Below are 24,463 nucleotides of genomic sequence, written 5' to 3'. Positions count from 1 at the left end.
CATAGTAACCATGGTGATGTGTGTGTTAAACATAGTAACCATGGTGATGTGTGTTAAACATAGTAACCATGGTGATGTGTGTTAAACATAGTAACCATGGTGATGTGTGTTAAACATAGTAACCATGGTGATGTGTCAAGTCCTGACCATGGTGAGCTGTTATTTTCTATGGTAGAGTAGGTCAGGGCGTGACAGGGGGGTTTATTCTATGTTTTCTATGTCTATGTTGTTAGGTTCTAGTTTGGGTATTTCTATGCGGGTTTCTTTGGGATGATCTCCAATTAGAGGCAGCTGGTCCTCGTTGTCTCTAATTGGAGATCATACTTAAGTAGGGGTTTGTGGGATCTTGTTTTTGTATTGCTCAGTGAAGCCTACAGAACGTGACGTTCGTGTTTCCTTTGTTTATTGTTTTGTCTAGTGTTCAGAGTATAATAAATATTTATCCTGAGCACCTTGGTCTACTCCTTACGACGAGCGTTACATGATGCGTGTTAAACATGGTAACCATGGTGATGTGTGTGTTAAACATAGTAACCATGGTGATGTGTGTGTTAAACATAGTAACCATGGTGATGTGTGTGTTAAACATAGTAACCTTGGTGATGTGTGTGTTAAACATAATAACCATGGTGATGTGTGTGTTAAACATAGTAACCATGGTGATGTGTGTGTTAAACATAGTAACCATGGTGATGTGTGTGTTAAACATAGTAACAATGGTGATGTGTGTGTTATACATAGTAAAGGACAGTGTGTGACCGATAGCTCTAGAAGTCTGGTGCCACTAACAGAAAAGCTGAGAGAGAGGGGGACCAGCTCTCAAAGACTCCTAAAGGGACAATCACCCCCTCTCTCTTTCTCTCATCACTCGTTCATTCTCCTCACCAAGACCGTGTCGTTGTTGCTAAATGTTGCTGTCGCACTAAAGTAGCTTTAATAATAGAAGAGATTGAAGGTTCAGGGGACAGGGGACATGGAACAGGGGACATGGAACAAGGAACAGGGCACATGGAACAGCGGACAGGGAACAGGGAACAGGGGACATGGAACAGGGGACATGGAACAAGGAACAGGGAACAGGGAACAGGGGACATGGAACAGCGGACAGGGAACAGGGAACAGGGGACATGGAACAGGGGACATGGAACAAGGAACAGGGAACAGGGAACAGGGGACATGGAACAGTGGACTGGGAACAGGGAACAGGGGACATGGAACAGGGAACAGGGAACAGGGGACAGGGAACAGGGGACATGGAACAAGGAACAGGGGACATGGAACAGCGGACAGGGAACAGGGGACATGGAACAGCGGACAGGGAACAGGGGACATGGAACAAGGAACAGGGGACATGGAACAGCAGACAGGGAACAGGGAACATGGAACAGGGGACAAGGAACAAGGGATGTGGAGGAGAAGAAGAAGAATGAACGAGTGATGAATGTCTCTGTTCTGGTGGAGGATGGAGGAGAGGAGTCTGTCTGAATCAGCAGGAGAAGAGAAGGGGAGATGGTATGGAAGAGAGGAAAGCTGGGGGAGCATAAAGAGAGAACACAGCCATCAGGCTGGAAAAGCAATAAACAATACACAGATGTTTTTTAATAGTTTTATTGACAGCCAGGAAGCATTTAATGAGATAACAGAAGGTCTGAATGAGTTAAATGCTTATATAACTGTGTTGGGTTAATACCAGTAACCGTGTGTGTGTCTGAATTAGTTAATAAGTATGAGACAGTGTTTGGTTAATCCCAGCCCCCAGCACTAGCCATTACTAGAGAAATGACTGTCTGAACACACAGCTTTAGGCCTGCCATCCACCGCTCTGGGAGGATAGAGAGAGACCAGGGGAGAGAGAGATGAGAGAGAGAGAGACCAGGGGAGAGAGAGATGAGAGATGAGAGAGAGAGAGAGAGAGAGAGACAGAGAGAGAGACAGAGAGAGACAGAGAGAGAGATGAGAGAGAGACCAGGGGAGAGAGAGATGAGAGAGAGAGAGACCAGGGGAGAGAGAGATGAGAGAGAGAGAGACCAGGGGAGAGAGAGACCAGGGGAGAGAGAGATGAGAGAGAGAGAGAGATAGAGAGAGAGACAGAGAGAGAGAGATGAGAGAGAGAGAGAGATAGAGAGAGAGACAGAGAGAGAGAGAGAGATGAGAGAGAGACCAGGGAGAGAGAGAGATGAGAGAGAGAGAGACAGAGAGAGACAGAGAGAGAGAGAAAGAGAGAGAGAGACAGAGAGAAAGAGAGAGACAGACACAGAGAGACAGAGAGAGACAGGGTTGCAATCTGAGCCCTGCACTATTCAATATTTACATTAACGAATTGGCCACTATTCTAGAAAAATCCTCAGCCCCTGGTGTTAGACTCCACAATTCAGAAGTTAAATGCCTACTCTTCGCAGATGACCTATGCCTGATGTCACCCACAGCACATGGCCTACAGCAGAGCCTGGACCTGCTAGAGCAGTACTGCCAGACCTGGGCCCTGGCAGTAAACCCCAAAAAGACTAAAATAATGATTTTCCAGAGAAGATCCAGATCTCAGGGAATTAGACCAAAGTTCTCAATTGGTACAAAATATATAGAGTACTGCACACACTACAATTACTTAGGTTTAAAAATAAGCTCAACTGGACACTTTAATGAGGCAGTGAATGAACTGAGAGAGAAAGCACGCAGGGCATTCTACGCCATTAAAAAGCAAATTCAAATTGAAATACCTATTAAAATTTGGCTAAAACTAATTGAATATGTCATTGAACCAATTGCACTTTATGGCAGTGAGGTTTGGGGTCCACTTGCAAAACAAGATTTAATCAAATGGGACAAACACCCCATTGAAACCCTACATGCAGAGTTCTGTAAGATTCTCCTACGTGTCCAGAGGAAAACTACAAACAATGCATGCAGGGCAGAATTAGGCCAATATCCACTAATAATAAAAACTCAAAAAAGAGCAATTAAGTTTTGGAAACATCTAAAATACAGTGACCCCCTCTCATATCATTACCAAGCCCTGCAATGCCAAGAGCTGAGCAAAGAAAAGAGTCCCCTCATCCAGCTGGTCCTGGGGCTGAGTTCACAAACCTGTTCTACTAACACACTGAAACCTCAGGACCAGAACATCCAATCAATCAGAATAAACCAAATTACAACACAGTCAAAACAAAACTACATTGCTTATTGGGAAACACAAGCACAAACACAAATCAAAATGCAGTTCTATCTGGCCCTAAATCGACAGTACACTATGGCTAAATATTTGACCATGGTTACTGATCAAAACCTTAGAAAAACCTTGACAAAGTACAGGCTCAGTGAGCACAGCCTTGCTATTGAGAAGGGTAGACACAGGAAAACCTGGCTCCCTGTAGAGGAAAGGCTGTGCAGCCACTGCACCACAGCAGAACCTGAGACGGAGCTGCATTTCCTGACAAAATGTCAAAAATATAAAACAATTAGAGAGTGTCATTTCCCCAAATTTGAAACCCTTATTCAAGGTTTCAAAGACCTCTCTGATGAGGATAGGCTCCCCGTCCTGTTGGGGGAGGACGCAGAGAGCTGTGGGTTGGCAGCGCACTACATTGCTGCCTGCCATAAGTTGAGGGACAGTGTCTGACAGACCAACCAACCTGCACATGTCCTCTACTGTATGCTTATTGTTATTGTTGAATATATGGTTATTTTGACCCTTGGTTATTGTTGTTACTGTTGTCCCGTTGACAATATTTGATTCTCATTTTTTATTTATTTTTATATTGTAAATATCCAAAATAAGCTTTGGCAATATGTATATTGTTACGTCATGCCAATAAAGCGAATTGAATTGACGGAGAGAGAGAGAGAGAGAGAGAGAGAGCAGAGACAGAGACAGAGACAGACAGACAGACAGACAGACAGACAGACAGACAGACAGACAGACAGACAGACAGACAGACAGACAGACAGAATAGGAAGCGTGGGGGGTAGAAGATGCTGAGGAATGAGTTTTAGAATATTGACAAGTTGCAGTTGTGAACCAGGTGCTCTCAGATCATCTCAATTCAAGTGTCAGAATGGAGTGATTGACACTATCAAACACATCAGCAAGTGGCCACTCCATAAAGGGCTTAGGGGTTGGTTATTGGTTATTTCAACATTGGTGACGTGTTGTCGTATGTTAACACGTCTCTGGCGTTGTGTAATGGACGGGAGCTTCTGGTTGCTCTGATTGGATTCAGCACAGAGCTAATAAAGAGCAGTCAACACATCTGATAGAGAACACAGCTGACAGAGAGCAGTCAACACAGGCTGACAGAGAGCAGTCAACACAGCTGATAGAGAGCAGTCAACACAGCTGACAGAGAGCAGTCAACACAGCTGATAGAGAGCAGTCAACACAGCTGATAGAGAGCAGTCAACACAGCTGATAGAGAGCAGTCAACACAGCTGATAGAGAGCAGTCAACACAGCTGAAAGAGAGCAGTCAACACAGCTGATAGAGAGCAGTCAACACAGCTAATAAAGAGCAGTCAACACAGCTGATAGAGAGCAGTCAACACAGCTGATAGAGAGCAGTCAACACAGCTGATAGAGAGCAGTCAACACAGCTGATAGAGAGCAGTCAACACAGCTGATAGAGAGCAGTCAACACAGCTGAAAGAGAGCAGTCAACACAGCTGAAAGAGAGCAGTCAACACAGCTGAAAGAGAGCAGTCAACACAGCTGATAGAATGCAGTCAACACAGCTGCTACTCTCGATAGTGGGCACTGGGAAAGTGATCTTAATCCATACCCAACCCTCCTGTAAGTCGTGACAAACTCACTTCCAAAACTCAGTTTTGGACGAGACTGACTTTAAGTGATCGTATCCTATGTTTCTGAATCATATCGACCAGAGAAGTTGGTTCTAAGGGGCAGTTGACCTTTAAAGATCTTATTAAGGTTTGATTTGATATGGAGACAGTCACCTCACGGACGAGGCTTGTCTGACAAGAGAAACAGAGCGAGTGTGTGTGTGTGTGTGTGTGTGTGTGTGTGTGTGTGTGTGTGTGTGTGTGTGTGTGTGTGTGTGTGTGTGTGTGTGTGCATACGCTTGTGCTGATGTGTCTGTGTGTGCTGCTGCATTTGCGTGTGTGTGTAGACTACTGTGTGCTATTAGATATTGGATCTGCTGTTAGATATAGGATCTGTTGTTAGATATAGGATCTGCTGTTAGATATAGGATCTGCTGTTAGATATAGGATCTGCTGTTAGATATAGGAAGGATCTGTTGTTAGATATTGGATCTGCTGTTAGATAAAGGATCTGCTGTTAGATATAGGATCTGCTGTTAGATATAGGATCTACTGTTAGATATAGGATCTGCTGTTAGATATAGGATCTGCTGTTAGATATAGGAAGGATCTGTTGTTAGATATAGGATCTGTTGTTAGATATAGAATCTGCTGTTAGATATAGGATCTGCTGTTAGATATAGGATCTGCTGTTAGATATAGGATCTGCTGTTAGATATAGGATCTACTGTTAGATATAGGATCTGCTGTTAGATATAGGATCTGCTGTTAGATATAGGAAGGATCTGTTGTTAGATATAGGATCTGTTGTTAGATATAGGATCTGCTGTTAGATATAGGATCTGCTGTTAGATATAGGATCTGCTGTTAGATATAGGATCTGCTGTTAGATATAGGATCTGTTTTTAGATATAGGATCTGCTGTTAGATATAGGATCTGCTGTTAGATATAGGATCTGTTTTCAGATATAGGATCTGCTGTTAGATATAGGATCTGCTGTTAGATATAGGATCTGCTGTTAGATATAGGATCTGCTGTTAGATATAGGATCTGCTGTTAGATATGGGATCTGCTGTTAGATATAGGATCTGCTGTTAGATATAGGAAGGATCTGCTGTTAGATACAGGATCTGCTGTTAGATATAGGATCTGCTGTTAGATATAGGATCTGTTGTTAGATATGGGATCTGCTGTTAGATATAGTATCTGCTGTTAGATATAGGATCTGTTGTTAGATATGGGATCTACTGTTAGATATAGGATCTGCTGTTAGATATAGGATCTGTTGTTAGATATGGGATCTACTGTTAGATATAGGATCTGCTGTTAGATATAGGATCTGTTGTTAGATATGGTATCTACTGTTAGATATAGGATCTGCTGTTAGATATAGGATATGATGTTAGATATGGGATCTACTGTTAGATATAGGATCTGCTGTTAGATATAGGATCTTCTCGCTATCTTGTCTCATTTCATCCCTGTCTCTCTCATGAATTCAGACAGTGCTCTTCAGAGACAACCTGACCCATAAATGAAATGGGTTACAGCTTCAATTCGGCTGTTGTGTAGTCATGATCAATTACGACCAGTGGGAATGCAATCATTCTCCATCAGATGGATTTTATTGACATCTTCGTGTGTCTCCGCAGCATTCAATTTGGTCACTCCACGGATTCTGTTAGAGACCTAATGCAGATCACAGTTGTCTGTCTGGTCTGTGAGAGATACCTAATGCAGATATCTCTCTCACTCTCACTCACTCTCACTCACTCACTCTCACTCGCTAGTAGTGTACTAGTAGTGCGCTATGTAGGGCAGTGGTTCCATCCTCCAGTTCCCCCAACGCGGACTGGCGATGAGCTGTTGGGGGTACTGGAGGACTGGAGTTGGGCTGTTGGGGGGTACTGGAGGACTGGAGATGGGCTGTTGGGGGTACTGGAGGACTGGAGTTGGGCTGTTGGGGGTACTGGAGGACTGGAGATGAGCTGTTGGGGGTACTGGGGGACTGGCGTTGGGCTGTTGGGGGTACTGGAGGACTGGAGTTGGGCTGTTGGGGTACTGGGGGACTGGAGTTGGGCTGTTGGTGTACTGGGGGACTGGAGTTGGGCTGTTGGGGGTACTGGGGGACTGGCGTTGGGCTGTTGGGGGTACTGGAGGACTGGATTTGGGCTGTTGGGGGTACTGGAGGACTGGAGTTGGGCTGTTGGGGGTACTGGAGGACTGGAGTTGGGCTGTTGGGTGTACTGGGAGACTGGAGTTGAGCTGCTGGGTGTACTGGGGGACTGGAGTTGGGCTGTTGGGGGGACTGGAGTTGGGCTGTTGGGGGTACTGGAGGACTGGAGTTGGGCTGTTGGGGGTACTGGAGGACTGGAGTTGGGCTGTTGGGGGTACTGGAGGACTGGAGTTGGGCTGTTGGGGGTACTAGAGGACTGGAGTTGGGCTGTTGGGGTACTGGAGGGCTGGAGTTGGGCTGTTGGGGGTACTGGGGGACTGGAGTTGGGCAGTTGGGGGTACCGGGGGACTGGAGTTGGGCTGCTGGATATACTGGGGGACTGGAGTTGGGCAGTTGGGGGTACTGGAGGACTGGAGTTGGGCTGCTGGATATACTGGGGGACTGGAGTTGGGCTGTTGGGTGTACTAGGGGACTGGAGTTGGGCTGTTGGGGGGACTGGAGTTGGGCTGTTGGGGGTACTGGAGGACTGGAGTTGGGCTGTTGGGGTACTGGGGGACTGGAGTTGGGCTGTTGGGTGTACTGGATGACTGGAGTTGGGCTGTTGGGGGGACTGGAGTTGGGCTGTTGGGGGTACTGGAGGACTGGAGTTGGGCTGTTGGGGGTACTGGAGGACTGGAGTTGGGCTGCTGGATATACTGGGGGACTGGAGTTGGGCTGTTGGGTGTACTAGGGGACTGGAGTTGGGCTGTTGGGGGGACTGGAGTTGGGCTGTTGGGGGTACTGGAGGACTGGAGGTTGGGCTGTTGGGGTACTGGATGACTGGAGTTGGGCTGTTGGGGGGACTGGAGTTGGGCTGTTGGGGGTACTGGAGGACTGGAGTTGGGCTGTTGGGGGTACTGGAGGACTGGAGTTGGGCTGTTGGGTGTACTGGGGGACTGGAGTTGAGCTGCTGGGTGTACTGGGGGACTGGAGTTGGGCTGTTGGGGTACTGGGGGACTGGAGTTGGGCTGTTGGGGTACTGGGGGAGTTGGGCTGTTGGGGGTACCGGGGGACTGGAGTTGGGCTGTTGGGGTACTGGGGGACTGGAGTTGGGCTATTGGGGGTACCAGGGGACTGGAGTTGAGCTGTTGGGGTACTGGGGGACTGGAGTTGGGCTGTTGGGGTACTGGGGGACTGGAGTTGGGCTGTTGGGGGTACTGGGGGACTGGAGTTGGGTGTTCCTCTTGTCCAGGTGGGAGAGGGAGAGGGCAGTGTGGATGATTGCAATAGAGATTGTATAATCTGTGGATCTGTTGGGGCGGTATGCGATTTTGAAGTGGGTCTAGAGGCGGCCAGTCATTTAGACAGGTTACCTTGGCGTTCTTAGGGCACAGGGACTATGGTGGGTCTGCTTGAAACATGTAGGTATTACAGACTGGGACCGGGGAGAGGTTGAAGACGCCCATTAGCTGGTCATGCTGTAGAATCTACTGTAATTCATCTCAACACTACATCATCTAAAATGAACGAAACGAAATGTCTGTGAAAACCAATGATTTGTGTGCCAAATGGCCCCTGACAGGGCTCTGTTTAAATGTAGTCCACTACAGGGAGTAGGGTGCAAATTGGGACGCATGAACAGTCAACACATATTGTTGTTTAGCTAGTTCAATGTACACATTGAACAGAAGAACAACTTTCATTCTTGCTAGATAATTAAGCATTTATTTTTATTTTTTTGCCAAAGATTGTTTTCTGTCGTCTATACATTAGCATTTTCCCCATATGTCCTTCGGCTGATAAGACTTTCCCTGACCAACACATTAATTAAGGAGTAGTTTCCTCCTGGGAAGAACTGAATATAACTAAGGACTGTATCCCAAATGGCACCCTATTCCCTATTTGGGTCTTGGTCAAAAGTAGTGCACTTATAAAAAGGGAATAGTACATTTGGGACAAGTTCTAAAGCTCCTATCTAATTCCTATCCTCTGAAACATATACAGTTTCTCATTAAGAGAACTGCACCAGTGAAACTAACAGGCAAAAGCATACTTCTCTGAAGAACTGGCAACATTCTGTGGTTTTTATATAGTACAGACCTTTCAGTTGCCTCTATTTCAGAGGAGGCTGGTGGGATAGGAGGACCGGCTTATTGTAATGTGGTTTCCATACATTTGATGTGTTTCATACCGTTCCATTTATTTCATTCCTGTCACGCTTGATTCCCGCTCTCCCAGCCCTGGAGCTCGAAGGCGCCAGGCTCCCAAGCGTTACGCACTCCTGCCACCATCATTACGCACACCCGCTAACCTCGTCACGCGCATCAGCGATTATTGGACTCACTTGGACTCAATCACCTCTTTCATTACCACCGCCAAATCTGTCTGTTCCCGCCGCTCCTTTCCCTGCTTCAGCATTGATTGTCATATGTCCTTGTATACCCGTGTGCTGACGCTGTTCCTGTCTTGTTTCATGTCTGTTTCTGATTAAATGTTTGACTCCCCGTACCTGCTTCTCTACTCCAGCGTCGGTCCCTACAATTCCAGCCATTACAATGAGCCTGTCCTCCTATAGCTCCTCTTACCAGCCTCCATTGCTCTATACTGTACTACATATTCCTGACAATCCCTCAGTTCAAACATAAACTTGCAAGTTCCATACATATGATGAAGCAGCATCACAGGCAGCCCAGATCTTATTCCATATTTTGCGGGTTTAGACGGTATGTACTGCCTGAAGGGGCAGCAGCCCCTAAATGGCATAAGCTGCTCATCAACAGTAACATTGGGCCCAGGTTTGTAAAACAGGGAAAGGCGGTCCACCCACTTCTCCCATACTGAACTGATTACAGCTAGCTTGTCTCTCTGCCTCCGAGCTGGTCTGGTGTTTCGGTTATCGAAGCGGGAGGGAGATTTGGTGCCGACAGATATGGACGCCTCGCTTCGAGTTCTTAGGAAACTATGCAGTATTTTGTTTTTTTAATGTGTTATTTCTTACATTGTTACCCCAGGAAATCTTAAGTCTTATTACATACAGCCGGGAGGAACTATTGGATATAAGAGCAACGTCAACATACCAACATTACGACCAGGAATACAACTTTCCCGAAGCGGATCCTCTGTTTGGTCCACCACCCAGGACAATGGATCGGATCCCAGCCGGCGACCCAAAACAACGGCGCCGCAAAAGGGGTAGACAGAGCGATCTTCTGGTCAGGCTCCGTAGACAGGCACATCGCTGACCGCTCCCGAGTATAATACTCGCCAATGTCCAGTTTCTTGACAACAAGGTGACGAAATTCGAGCAAGGGTTGCCTTCCAGAGAGACATCAGAGATTGTAACATTCTTTGTTTCACGGAAACATGGCTCACTCGGGATACGTTATCAGAGTCAGTACAGCCACCTGGTTTCTTCACGCATCGCGCCGACAGAAACAAACATCCCTCTGGTAAGAAGAAGGGCGGGGGTGTATGCCTTATGATTAACGAGTCGTGGTGTGATCATAACAACATACAGGAACTCAAGTCCTTTTGTTCACCTGACCTAGAATTCTTTACAATCAAATGCTGACCGAATGATCTACCAAGAGAATTCTCTTCGATTATAATCACAGTCGTGTATATCCCCCCCAATCAGACACATCGACGGCCCTGAAAGAACTTCATTGGACTCTATGTAAACTGGAAACCACATATCCTGAGGTTGCATTTATTTTAGCTGGGGATTTTAACAAGGCTAATCTGAAAACAAGGCTCCCAAAATATTATAAGCATATTGAATGCGCGACCCGGGCTGGCAAAATTCTGGATCATTGCTACTCTAATTTCCGCGATGCATACAAAGCCCTCCCTTGCACTCCTTTCGGAAAATCTGACCACGACTCCATTTTGTTGCTCCTAGCCTATAGACAGAAACTAAAACAGGAAACACCCGTGCTCAGGTCTGTTCAACACTGGTCCGACCAATCTGATTCCACGCTTCAAGATTGCTCGATCACGTGGACTGGGATATGTTCCGCATAGCATCGGACAACAACATTGATGTATACGCTGATTCGGTGAGCGAGTTTATTAGCAAGTGCATCAGTGATGTTGTACCCACGGTGACTATTAAAACCTTCCCTAACCATAAACCGTGGATTGATGGTAGCATTCACACAAAACTGAAAGCGCAAACCACTGCTTTTAATCATGGCAAGGCGACCGGAAACATGACCGAATACAAACAGTGTAGCTATTCCCTCCGCAAGGCAATCAAACAAGCTAAGGGTCAGTATAGAGACAAAGTGGAGTCGCAATTCAACGGCTCAGACACGAGATTTATGTGGCAGGCTCTACAGTCAATCACAGATTACAAAAAGAAAACCAGCCCCGTTGTGGACACCGATGTCTTGCTCCCAGACAAACTAAACAACTTCTTTGCTCGCTTTGACACGGCTCTCCTTCACCGCAGCCAACATGAATAAAACATTTAAAGTGTTAACCCTTGCAAGGCTGCTGGCCCAGACGACATCCCTAGCCGCGTCCTCAGAGCATGTGCAGACCAGCTGGCTGGTGTGTTTACGGACATATTCAATCAATCCCTATCCCAGTCTGCTGTTCCAACATGCTTCAAGAGAGCCACCATTGTTCCTGTTCCCAAGAAAGCTAAGGTAACAGCTCTCAACGACTATTGCCCCATAGCACTCACTTCCGTCATCATGAAGTGCTATGAGAGACTAGTCAAGGATCATATCACCTCCACCCTGCCTGACACCCTAGACCCACTCCAATTTGCTTACCGCCCCAATAGGTCCACAGACGACGCAATCGCAATCACACTGCACACTGCCCTAACCCATCTGGACAAGAGGAATACCTATGTAACAATGCTGTTCATCAATTACAGCTCAGCATTTAACACCATAGTACCCTCCAAGCTCATCATTAAGCTCGAGACCCTGGGTCTCGACCCCTCCCTGTGCAACTGGGTCCTGGACTTTCTGACGGGCCGCTCCCAGGTGGTGAGGGTAGGAAACAACATCTCCACCCCGCTGATCGTCAACACTGGGGCCCCACAAGGGTGCGTTCTCAGCCCTCTCCTGTACTCCCTGTTCACCCATGACTGCGTGGCCATGCACGCCTCCAACTCAATCATCAAGTTTGCAGACGACACTACAGTGGTAGGCTTGATTACCAACAACGTCGAGACGGCCTACAGGGAGGAGGCGAGGGCCCTCGGAGTGTGGTGTCAGGAAAATAACCTCACACTCAACGTCAACAAAACAAAGGAGATGATTGTGGACTTCAGGAAACAGCAGAGGGAGCACCCACCTATCCACATCGACGGGACAGTAGTGGAGAAGGTGGAAAGTTTTAGGTTCCTCGGCGTACACATCACGGACAAACTGAAATGGTCCACCCACACAGACAGCGTGGTGAAGAAGGCGCAACAGCAAGGATAAGAACCCCAAAGTATGCATGTAAATGAGTTAGGTCCATCTCCTTCCATCTCTCTCCAAAAACATGCCTTCCCTCCAAATTAGTGCAGTCCAAAATTATTTTCTGGATGGTGTCTGGGATGAACAGTTAAAAATAATACTTTTTGTCCTGCACATGAGTAACCGCCATCCGCGTCGGCCCTGGTTGCATCCTCATCACACGGCAGCCATGCCGGGTGGCTCATTCCTTGGGCAAGAAGACCAATCAATTTCAAAACAATTTGACATCCATATTTCTCCTCCTGTAGGCTGCTGATAAGTTGGTTGCTGACGGGCTGGTCCTGGGGCAGGTTGCTGACGGGCTGGGCCTGGGGCTGGTTGCTGACGGGCTGGTCCTGGGGCTGGTTGCTGACGGGCTGGGCCTGGGGCTGTCTGCTGACGGGCTGGTCCTGGGGCAGGCTGCTGACGGGCTGGTCCTGGGGCTGGTTGCTGACGGGCTGGTCCTGGGGCTGGTTGCTGACGGGCTGGTCCTGGGGCTGGTTGCTGATGGGCTGGGCCTGGGGCTGGTTGCTGACGGGCTGGGCCTGGGGCTGGTTGCTGACGGGCTGGGCCTGGGGCTGGTTGCTGACGGGCTGGGCCTGGGGCTGGTTGCTGACGGGCTGGGCCTGTGGCTAGTTGCTGACGGGCTGGGCCTGGGGCTGGTTGAGGGTCAATCTCATCCTCTTCTTCCAACTCACTGTCAGACTCCGAATTGACAGAGACATGATCCTCATATTCAGAAAATTCTTCATCTTCCAAAGTGGAAGATGCTCCTTCCACACTAGTTTCTCTCTCTGCAAAAAAAATATTTCTAAGGCCCTCTGGGCAGAGATTATTTTTGCCATACTGATTGATTGTGGTAAGGAGCCACACATGCAAATCTATTTATTTGTTGTGTCCCTCCCCCAGTTTGCACCTGGCTGGGGTATAATGTGGGAAAATACCGTATTTTATTTATTTATTTCGATACAACGTATGAAAATGTGTTATTTTACATGTTCTTCATAGAAAATGAGTCTCAGGTTGTAAAAGTAATTAATTGTATCATTTTTCTTTTAGTAAACATTGAACATGGGTCCCATAGACCCAAACACCACACAAGGCTTAACTGACATACGGCTGTGAAACTCTTTCTTAATACTGTTTCGGAGCAAGTAAAGCTCTGGTCAAATGTAGTGCACTTTATGGGGAATAGGGTGCTATTTGGGATGGAACCTTAGACTGCTGAGATTACCTTAATATATAGTCTGCTCTTTTCCTGCTGGGATTACCTTAATATATAGTCTGCTCTTTTCCTGCTGGGATTACTTTAATATATAATCAGATTTTTTCCTGCTGGGATTACCTTAATATATAATCTGCTCTTTTCCTGCTGGGATTACCTTAATATATAATCTGATTTTTTCCTGCTGAGATTACCTTAATATATAATCAGATTTTTTCCTGCTGGGATTACCTTAATATATAATCTGCTCTTTTCCTGCTGGGATTACTTTAATATGTAATCTGCTCTTTTCCTGCTGGGATTACCTTAATATATAATCTGCTCTTTTCCTGCTGGGATTACTTTAATATATAATCTGCTCTTTTCCTGTTGGGATTACCTTAATATATAATCTGCTCTTTTCCTGCTGGGATTACTTTAATATATAATCTGCTCTTTTCCTGCTGGGATTACCTTAATATATAATCTGCTCTTTTCCTGCTGGGATTACCTTAATATATCGTCTGCTCTTTTCCTGCTGGGATTACCTTAATATATAATCTGCTCTTTTCCTGCTGGGATAACCTTAATATATAATCTGCTCTTTTCCTGCTGGGATTACCTTAATATATAATCTGCTCTTTTCCTGCTGGGATTACCTTAATATATAGTCTGCTCTTTTCTTGCTGGGATTACCTTAATATATAGTCTGCTCTTTTCCTGCTGGGATTACCTTAATATATAATCTGCTTTTTTCCTGATGGGATTACTTTAATATATAATCTGCTCTTTTCCTGATGGGATTACCTTAATATATAATATGCTCTTTTCCTGCTGGGATTACCTTAATATATAGTCTGCTCTTTTCCTGTTGGGATTACCTTAATATATGATCTGATAGTGGATGATAGTGGATGGGATACAGAGGTAGTGGGTGGGATACAGAGATAGTGGGTGGGATACAGAGATAGTGGGTGGGATACAGAGGTAGTGGGTGGGATACAGAGATAGTGGGTGGGATACAGAGGTAGTGGGTGGGATACAAAGATAGTGGATGGGATACAGAGATAGTGGGTGGGATACAGAGCTAGTGGGTGGGATATAGAGATAGTGGGTGGGATACATAGATAGTGGATGGGATACAGAGCTAGTGGGTGGGATACAGAGATAGTGGGTGGGATACAGAGCTAGTGGGTGGGATACAGAGCTAGTGGGTGGGATACAGAGATAGTGGGTGGGATACAGATCTAGTGGGTGGGATACAAATCTAGTGGGTGGGATACAGATCTAGTGGGTGGGATACAGAGCTAGTGGGTGGGATACAGAGCTAGTGGGTGGGATACAGAGCTAGTGGGTGGGATACAGAGCTAGTGGGTGGGATACAGAGCTAGTGGGTGGGATACAGAGATAGTGGGTGGGATGCAGAGATAGTGGGTGGGATACAGAGCTAGTGGGTGGGATACAGATCTAGTGGGTGGGATACAAATCTAGTGGGTGGGATACAGATCTAGTGGGTGGGATACAGAGCTAGTGGGTGGGATACAGAGCTAGTGGGTGGGATACAGAGCTAGTGGGTGGGATACAGAGCTAGTGGGTGGGATACAGAGCTAGTGGGTGGGATACAGATCTAGTGGGTGGGATACAGAGCTAGTGGGTGGGATACAGAGCTAGTGGGTGGGATACAGAGATAGTGGGTGGGATACAGATCTAGTGGGTGGGATACAGAGCTAGTGGGTGGGATACAGAGCTAGTGGGTGGGATACAGATCTAGTGGGTGGGATACAGAGCTAGTGGGTGGGATACAGATCTAGTGGGTGGGATACAGAGCTAGTGGGTGGGATACAGAGCTAGTGGGTGGGATACAGAGCTAGTGGGTGGGATACAGATCTAGTGGGTGGGATACAGAGCTAGTGGGTGGGATACAGAGCTAGTGGGTGGGATACAGATCTAGTGGGTGGGATACAGAGCTAGTGGGTGGGATACAGAGCTAGTGGGTGGGATACAGATCTAGTGGGTGGGATACAGAGCTAGTGGGTGGGATACAGAGCTAGTGGGTGGGATACAGAGCTAGTGGGTGGGATACAGATCTAGTGGGTGGGATACAGAGCTAGTGGGTGGGATACAGAGCTAGTGGGTGGGATACAGATCTAGTGGGTGGGATACAGATCTAGTGGGTGGGATACAGAGCTAGTGGGTGGGATACAGAGCTAGTGGGTGGGATACAGAGCTAGTGGGTGGGATACAGATCTAGTGGGTGGGATACAGAGCTAGTGGGTGGGATACAGAGCTAGTGGGTGGGATACAGAGCTAGTGGGTGGGATACAGAGCTAGTGGGTGGGATACAGAGCTAGTGGGTGGGATACAGAGCTAGTGGGTGGGATACAGAGCTAGTGGGTGGGATACAGATCTAGTGGGTGGGATACAGAGCTAGTGGGTGGGATACAGATCTAGTGGGTGGGATACAGAGATAGTGGGTGGGATACAGAGCTAGTGGGTGGGATACAGATCTAGTGGGTGGGATACAGAGCTAGTGGGTGGGATACAGAGCTAGTGGGTGGGATACAGAGCTAGTGGGTGGGATACAGAGCTAGTGGGTGGGATACAGATCTAGTGGGTGGGATACAGATCTAGTGGGTGGGATACAGATCTAGTGGGTGGGATACAGAGCTAGTGGGTGGGATACAGATCTAGTGGGTGGGATACAGATCTAGTGGGTGGGATACAGAGCTAGTGGGTGGGATACAGATCTAGTGGGTGGGATACAGATCTAGTGGGTGGGATACAGATCTAGTGGGTGGGATACAGATCTAGTGGGTGGGATACAGAGCTAGTGGGTGGGATACAGATCTAGTGGGTGGGATACAGAGCTAGTGGGTGGGATACAGATCTAGTGGGTGGGATACAGAGCTAGTGGGTGGGATACAGATCTAGTGGGTGGGATACAGATCTAGTGGGTGGGATACAGAGCTAGTGGGTGGGATACAGATCTAGTGGGTGGGATACAGATCTAGTGGGTGGGATACAGAGCTAGTGGGTGGGATACAGATCTAGTGGGTGGGATACAGAGCTAGTGGGTGGGATACAGATCTAGTGGGTGGGATACAGATCTAGTGGGTGGGATACAGATCTAGTGGGTGGGATACAGAGCTAGTGGGTGGGATACAGATCTAGTGGGTGGGATACAGAGCTAGTGGGTGGGATACAGATCTAGTGGGTGGGATACAGAGCTAGTGGGTGGGATACAGATCTAGTGGGTGGGATACAGATCTAGTGGGTGGGATACAGATCTAGTGGGTGGGATACAGAGATAGTGGGTGGGATACAGAGATAGTGGGTGGGATACAGATCTAGTGGGTGGGATACAGATCTAGTGGGTGGGATACAGAGCTAGTGGGTGGGATACAGAGCTAGTGGGTGGGATACAGAGCTAGTGGGTGGGATACAGAGCTAGTGGGTGGGATACAGAGCTAGTGGGTGGGATACAGAGCTAGTGGGTGGGATACAGAGCTAGTGGGTGGGATACAGAGCTAGTGGGTGGGATACAGATCTAGTGGGTGGGATACAGAGATAGTGGGTGGGATACAGAGCTAGTGGGTGGGATACAGATCTAGTGGGTGGGATGCAGAGATAGTGGGTGGGATACAGAGCTAGTGGGTGGGATACAGATCTAGTGGGTGGGATACAGAGATAGTGGGTGGGATACAGAGCTAGTGGGTGGGATACAGATCTAGTGGGTGGGATACAGATCTAGTGGGTGGGATACAGAGCTAGTGGGTGGGATACAGATCTAGTGGGTGGGATACAGATCTAGTGGGTGGGATACAGATCTAGTGGGTGGGATACAGAGCTAGTGGGTGGGATACAGAGCTAGTGGGTGGGATACAGATCTAGTGGGTGGGATACAGAGCTAGTGGGTGGGATACAGAGCTAGTGGGTGGGATACAGAGATAGTGGGTGGGATACAGAGCTCTGGGTAGAACATCAGAATGAAAAAGGCACATTTTCTAGAGAAAACTAAATAATTGGGAAAGAGTAGTTGTTTGATTGGGAGATGCTGGTATGTTATTCTCCCAAAGGGCAGCCGGTTACGCCGTAGCATAGACCCACTGGGCACAGATGTCAGTTCCATGTTTAGTTTTGCTTTTCATTTGGTTGAGTTGTTAACTACTCTGAATTCAACAAAACATTTCACCATGCTACTGGACTTAAATTAAAAGTTGGGTGAAATTTCCATTACGTTGATGACTTTTTGCAAATCCAATCAGTTTTCCACGTTGATTCAACGGCATCAAATTGATTTTCTTTTGTTGAAATGACATGGAAACAACGTTAATTCATTGTCCATTCAATGCCTAGTGGGTAGTGAATGTTATAATTTATAGAATGAAGCGTATTCTTTCGACAAATATACCTCGACACTTTTCAATATTTCTATTGTGATTTTTAATCACACGTTTAAAGGCTAATATGACACACATATTGAAACTGACACTCAGGGAGAGGGAGAGAGGGAGAGGGGGAGGAGAGAGGGAGAGGGGGATAGGGGAAGGGAGAGAGGGAGAGAGGGAGAGGGAGAGAGGGAGAGGGGAAGGTGGAGAGGGAGAGAGGGAGAGTGGAAGGGAGAGAGGGAGAGAGGGAGAGGGAGAGAGGGAGAGGGGAAGGTGGAGAGGGAGAGAGGGAGAGTGGAAGGGAGAGAGGGAGAGAGAGAAAGGCAGAGAGGGAAAATGGAGAGGGAGAGAGGGAGAGGGAGAGAGGGAAAAGGAGAGAGGGAGAGGGAGAGAGGGAAAGGGAGAGAGGGAAAGGGAGAGAGGGAGAGGGGAAGGGAGAGAGGGAGAGAGGGAAAAGGGAGAGGGAGAGAGAGAAAGGCAGCGAGGGAAAAGGGAGAGGGAGAGAGGGAGAGGGAGAGAGGGAGAGGGAGAGAGGGAAAGGGAGAGAGGGAAAAGGGAGAGGGAGAGAGGGAAAGGGAGAGAGGGAGAGGGAGAGAGGGAAAGGGAGAGAGGGAAAAGGGAGAGAGGGGAAAGGGAGAGGGAGAGAGGGAAAAGGGAGAGAGGGAAAAGGGAGAGAGGGAAAAGGGAGAGGGAGAGAGGGAGAGGGAGAGAGGGAGAGGGAGAGAGGGAAAGGGAGAGAGGGAAAGGGAGAGAGGGAAAGGGAGAGAAGGCAGAGGGGAAGGGAAAAGGAGAGAAGGAAAAGGGAGAGAGGGGAGAGGGGAAAAGGAAAGGGAGAGAGGGAAAAGAGAAAGGGAGAGAGGGAAAAGGGAGAGAGGGAGAGCGAGAGCGAGAGGGAGAGGGAGAGAGGGGAGAGGGAAAGGGAGAGAGAGAAAAGATAGAGAGGGAGAGAGGGAAAAGATAGAGAGGGAGAGGGAAAAGGGAGAGAGGGAGAGGGAAAAGGGAGAGAGAGAGAGGGAAAGGGAGAGAGGGAGAGGGAAAGGGAGAGAGAGAGATGATGCTGGGGACCATCTGTCATGGTGTTGCTTACTGTCTACTGTACATGCATAATAAATACAGGATGACCTCATTTCCAGGTTCACTTGGAGACCAAGACCTCTCAGGAGGAAGGCTAAACACCCTGGGGGTTTAATGTTGCTCCTGCATCTGCATTGCTTGCTGTTTGGGGTTGTAGGCTAGGTTTCTGTACAGCACTTTTTAACATTGGCTGATGTAAAAAAAAAAAAAAAAAGGTTTTATAAATACATTTGAGTGATTGATGGTTATATCACATCTTAGAGAGACACAAACACCGACCAGGCCTTAACATGAAAGTGCCTTCTAAAAACACAAGTCACAATAAATAATATGGTTTCCCTGAGCACAGTAAAGTGCAATGTCCTGAGAGAGGGAAAGAGAGAGAGAGAGAGAGAGAGAGAGAGAGAGAGAGAGAGACAGAGAGAGAGAGAGGGAGAGAGACAGATATATATATATAAAGGGAGAGATGACCTTATGCTAGCAGTCAGATATGATGTAAGTGAGCAGTACTACACTAGTCACTAGCAGTACTACACTAGTCACTTGCAGTACTACACTAGTCACTAGCAGTACTACACTAGTCACTAGCAGTACTACACTAGTCACTAGCAGTACTACACTACACTAGTCACTAGCAGTGTGCAGTACTACACTAGTCACTAGCAGTACTACACTAGTCACTAGCAGTACTACACTAGCCCACTAGCAGTGTGCAGTACTACACTAGTCACTAGCAGTACTACACTAGTCACTAGCAGTACTACACTAGTCACTTGCAGTACTACACTAGTCACTAGCAGTACTACACTAGTCACTAGCAGTACTACACTAGTCACTAGCAGTACTACACTACACTAGTCACTAGCAGTGTGCAGTACTACACTAGTCACTAGCAGTACTACACTAGTCACTTGCAGTACTACACTAGTCACTAGCAGTACTACACTAGTCACTAGCAGTACTACACTAGTCACTAGCAGTACTACACTACACTAGTCACTAGCAGTGTGCAGTACTACACTAGTCACTAGCAGTACTACACTAGTCACTAGCAGTACTACACTAGCCACTAGCAGTGTGCAGTACTACACTAGTCACTAGCAGTACTACACTAGTCACTAGCAGTACTACACTAGTCACTTGCAGTACTACACTAGTCACTAGCAGTACTACACTAGTCACTAGCAGTACTACACTAGTCACTAGCAGTACTACACTACACTAGTCACTAGCAGTGTGCAGTACTACACTAGTCACTAGCAGTACTACACTAGTCACTAGCAGTACTACACTAGCCACTAGCAGTGTGCAGTACTACACTAGTCACTAGCAGTACTACACTAGTCACTAGCAGTACTGCACTAGTCACTAGCAGTACTACACTAGTCACTTGCAGTACTACACTAGTCACTAGCACTACTACACTAGTCACTAGCAGTACTACACTAGTCACTAGCAGTACTACACTAGTCACTAGCACTACTACACTAGTCACTAGCAGTACTACACTAGTCACTAGCAGTGAGCAGTACAACACTAGTCACTAGCAGTGTGCAGTACTACACTAGTCACTAGCAGTGAGCAGTACAACACTAGTCACTAGCAGTACTACACTAGTCACTAGCAGTACTACACTAGTCACTAGCAGTACTACACTAGTTACTAGCAGTATTATACTAGTCACTAGTCACTAGCAGTACTACACTAGTTCACTAGCAGTACTACACTAGTCACTTGCAGTACTACACTAGTAACTAGCAGTACTACACTAGTCACTAGCAGTACTACACTAGTCATTAGCAGTGAGCAGTACTACACTAGTCACTAGCAGTACTACACTAGTCACTAGCAGTACTACACTAGTCACTAGCAATGTGCAGTACTACACTACTCACTAGCAGTACTACACTAGTAACTAGCAGTGAGCAGTACTACACTAGTCACTAGCAGTACTACACTAGTCACTAGCAGTACTACACTAGTCACTAGCAGTACTACACTAGTCACTAGCAGTACTACACTAGTCACTAGCAGTACTACACTAGTCACTAGCAATGTGCAGTACTACACTACTCACTAGCAGTACTACACTAGTAACTAGCAGTGAGCAGTACTACACTAGTCACTAGCAGTACTACACTAGTCACTAGTCACTAGCAGTACTACACTAGTCACTAACAGGGAGCAGCTGTCCATGCTGCTGGGCTGGCTCAGGTTACTAGCGCTGTTTAACATGCACTGTGTGTGTGTGTGTGTGTGTATGTGGTGTGTGTGTGTGTGTGTGTGTGTGTGTGTGTGTGTGTGTGTGTGTGTGTGTGTGTGTGTGTGTGTGTGTGTGTGTGTGTGTGTTGTGTGTGTGTGTGTGTGTGTGTGTGGGTAGGTGTGTGTGTGTGTGTGTGTGTGTGTGTGTGTGTGTGTGTGTGTGTCGTGTGTGTGGGTGGGTGTGTGTGTGTGTGTGTGTGTTTATGCTAGTGTGTGTCTGGGTGGGTGTGTGTGTGTGTGTGTGTGTTTATGCGTGTGTGTTTGGGTGGGTGGGTGGGTGGGTGTGTGTGTGGGTGTGCATAGCTGGGAGATCATACCACGCTGTGTACTGTGGTAGTCAATATACTGTCATTATGTCATACTGATATAGAATCAAATCAAATGTATTCATAAAGCTCTTCTTACATCAGCTGATGTCTCAAAGTGCTGTACAGAAACCCAGCCTAAAACCCCAAACAGCAAGCAATGCAGGTGTAGAAGCACATTCAAAACAGACACCAGTGACAAACCACAAGAAAATCTAATCTATTGAAACTGACAGTTTACCATGCACTTCAATCAAATAGCCCTCCAGGTAGATGACTTGCTGCAATTCTGTCTTTATTCTGCCCTTCTCTGCTCCTTACATGTTTCAACCCAGATAGGCTATCGATGAAATGTCCTAATGGCAGTGAAGCCAATTTACTAACTATAGTAAAATACCTGGCGACGTCAGGGTTATGAAAAACTCCCTACACAGACACACAGGACCAGGGGCGGTTCTGAGAGGGGGCCAGGAGGGGCCAGTGCCCCTGTGACAACAATTTTGGACCCCCTTGTGGCCTCCCTAAATGTGGAGTATGAAATAATTTTTACATAGCAAAAAATTATCTTTCTTTTTTTACATCTGTTATTAGACAGTGGCAACGATGATGATTATGAACATGGTCTTTTGCCTGCTAATGCAGTGAAGAAAACGATATGACAACAATAACGTCTAATGTAACTGGCCCCTCTAACAGTACAACTGGCCCTAGCTTGGCCCCCCACCCCCAGGTTGAAATGGTCTAGAACCGCCACTGCCTGCACAGGACATTACAACACTCTACAGCTAAACGGCGTTTATCTCCAGCGTTCTGTAATAATCACATTTCTTTAAACTGGACTATGAAAGCACAACAAATGCAATGATTAAAAACATCTGTTTCACTAGGACGAAAGCACAGTGAGTGTATAGCCTCACTTTCCAGCCGAGCGTTTTATTCCTTTACCTAGTAGCCTACTTCACACAATTATAGGCTATTGCCTTGCCCACTGTGTTCTGCGTTGAGAAACACCTCTCCGGGGGAAGTCTGGGAACAAGACAACCACTAATGTATAGTGTTGTCCAAGAGCTGGACTTACAGGTTTCCTTTGATCATCTTGCAGGCAGATCGAATCTGTGTGATGACCTGCTATCGGACGGAAGGTTTGTGCTGACAGCGCGCTCTCTGTATTTCACAATTCAATGCAGAGACAGTCTCTTATACTTTTCATAGGTATAGGCCTAAACTAGTTTTTATATTGAATAGTAAGCGCTTCTTCCGGGTGTTATTTGATCAATCTAAGTTACAACATTGAAAGAAACCATAGCATAGACTATTAACGTTGATAAATTGCTGTCTTGCAGCAAAACAGGTCATGCACATGTGAAATGTATTAGTTCAGATGATTTGAGCACTTACCTCAAACAACGGTCCAATTTTATTTTTCTCCAGATAAGACTGAATTCTTGACTGCTGTTGAGACGCCATGAAGAAACTATAGATATTAAACGTTACTGTGCTGAGTACAAACTGTGCTGGCAGAATCCGGCATTCATCCACCTAGATAAACGAGAGTCGAAACACCTTTTAGAACTGTAAAACTGTAGCCAAGTGCAGAGAGAGAAGAACCGTACCGCAGATATCGGGCTTTATTATTAAGAGCGGTGCGTTTTCTCCACCGAGACAGACGCGCTCATAGTGGAAGGAAAGTAGCAGGTACACTACCGCGCTGCGCTCCATTCGACTTGATTACTACAGCTGAAGCACGGGACCGTCCCCCCGGAGCGATGCTTGAGTGGCTCTCTACGGTCCTGTTCCACCTCCAAGCCAATGGTAAAAAAAACGGTTATTTGACCAGTGATCAGGCATCTTCTGCTCATTGGCTGAGAGTGGTATCAGTGGATGAGAGGGTCGGTCACTCCCCCTGATTGTTTACCCGTGCCCGGTATTTTAACGGTCCCGAAAGACAGACAGGGATGTGACAGAAACGGTGCGGCTTTTTTTGCGCAGCTGCACTGTATCCTAGCTACACAACACACGGTGATGCGCTTGTTGAAAGATTGTCCTGGGCATGATTCACCTAGTAAAATACACACTCCTCCTGTCCTGTACAGATGCTTTTCACATGAGCATAATGCGTATGGAATACGGAATAAATGGGGAACAGATGTGTTCTATTCTGCTCAACAAAATGATTTTCACCTCATTTGCATGGCAATGGGAAATGTGTTTCTGTGGGTGGCCTGTGTTCTTCAGCAGCTTGTGGAAAGGTGCCTGGCTGGCACAGTGGTCTGTGAGTGGTCTGTGGTCTGTCCTCTGTCTGTGGTCTGTCTGTGGTATGTCTGTGGTCTGTGTGTGGTCTGTCATCTGTCTGTGTGTGGTCTGTCTGTGTGGTCTGTGTGTGGTCTGTCATCTGTCTGTGTGTGGTCTGTCTGTGGTCTGTGTGTGGTCTGTCATCTGTCTGTGTGTGGTCTGTCTGTGGTCTGTGTGTGGTCTGTCATCTGTCTGTGGTCTGTGTGTGGTCTGTCTGTGGTCTGTGTGTGATCTGTCTGTGGTCTGCCTGTGGTCTGTCTGTGGTCTGTCCTCTGTCTGTGGTCTGGTCTGTTGTCTGTGTGTGGTCTGTCCTCTGTGATGTCTGCTGCAGCCTACATTGGTGAGAGAGCAATAGAGTTTTTTTTAACCTTTATTTAACTAGGCATGTCAGTCAAGAACTAATTCTTATTTACAATGAAGGCCTACTCCGGCCAAACCCTAAGCCAGAAGACGCTGTGACAACTGTGCGCCGCCCTATGGAACTCCCAATTACGGCCGGTTGTGATACAGCCCAGGATTGAACCAGGGTCTGTAGTGACGCCTCTAGCACT

The 24,463-nt window shown here is 47.0% G+C and overlaps 1 pseudogene across 1 annotated transcript in view; it reads right to left on the bottom strand.

Moving 5' to 3' along the window:
• LOC106579704 (uncharacterized protein C8orf34 homolog) overlaps positions 1–23,572 on the bottom strand; it is a 154,499-nt pseudogene extending 130,927 nt beyond the window's left edge. Inside the window, exon 1 of the transcript XR_014381715.1 lies at positions 23,019–23,572. The product of XR_014381715.1 is annotated as an uncharacterized protein C8orf34 homolog (transcript). The remainder of the gene's footprint in view (positions 1–23,018) is intronic.
• Between the last annotated feature and the right edge of the window lie 891 nt (positions 23,573–24,463).

The sequence above is a fragment of the Salmo salar genome, chromosome 19, assembly GCF_965601325.2.
Source record: "Salmo salar chromosome 19, fSalSal1, whole genome shotgun sequence".
NCBI lineage: Eukaryota > Metazoa > Chordata > Actinopteri > Salmoniformes > Salmonidae > Salmo > Salmo salar.
This window is presented reverse-complemented; position numbering and strand designations above follow the sequence as displayed.